Raw genomic sequence first — 599 nt, 5'->3', positions numbered from 1 at the left:
TGTCCACCTCATTCATGCTATTCACCCTAAAGGCCACCAGGGGCAGGAGCCTCCTGTCTTTATTTCCCAAGTCTTGTACCACTCACTGTGCCTGGGTTCCTGGCCACTTTTTCTGGCCTATGTGTGTCTGTGTGTGTATGCAAGTCTGTGCATGTGGAGGCCAGAGGACAAGCTCAGATGTTGTTCCTCAGAAACTGTCTGCCTTTTTGTTTGTTTGTTTGTTTGTTTTTGTTTCCTTCTGAGACAGAGTTTCCTCACTGGGCTGGAATCTACCTGTCTTTCTCAGCAGCACTGGGATCATAAGCACGTGCCAGATACCCAACGGTTTGTTTTGGTTTGGGGTTTATTTTTTTTGTTTTTCAAGACAAGGTTTTTCTGTGTAGCCTTGACTGTCCTTGAACTTGGTCTGTAAAACCAGGCTGGCCTGGAACTCAGCAATCTACTTGCCTCTGCCTCCGAAGTTCTGGGATTAGAGGTGTGTATCACCACTGCCTGGCAATACTCAGCATTTTTATGTGGGTTATGAGGAATTGAACTCAGATTCTCATAGTTTCTCTCTCTCTCTCTCTCTCTCTCTCTCTCTCTCTCTCTCTCTCTCT

At 46.2% G+C, this 599-nt stretch overlaps 1 protein-coding gene across 1 annotated transcript in view; it reads right to left on the bottom strand.

Moving 5' to 3' along the window:
• The window catches only part of Fam71e2 (family with sequence similarity 71 member E2), a 9,992-nt gene that overhangs the window by 8,080 nt on the left and 1,313 nt on the right, over positions 1–599 (bottom strand). The gene's annotated exons all lie outside the window — the stretch shown is intronic.

The sequence above is a fragment of the Grammomys surdaster genome, unplaced genomic scaffold (assembly GCF_004785775.1).
Source record: "Grammomys surdaster isolate TR1022 unplaced genomic scaffold, NIH_TR_1.0 352, whole genome shotgun sequence".
NCBI classification, from domain to species: Eukaryota; Metazoa; Chordata; class Mammalia; order Rodentia; family Muridae; genus Grammomys; species Grammomys surdaster.
This window is presented reverse-complemented; position numbering and strand designations above follow the sequence as displayed.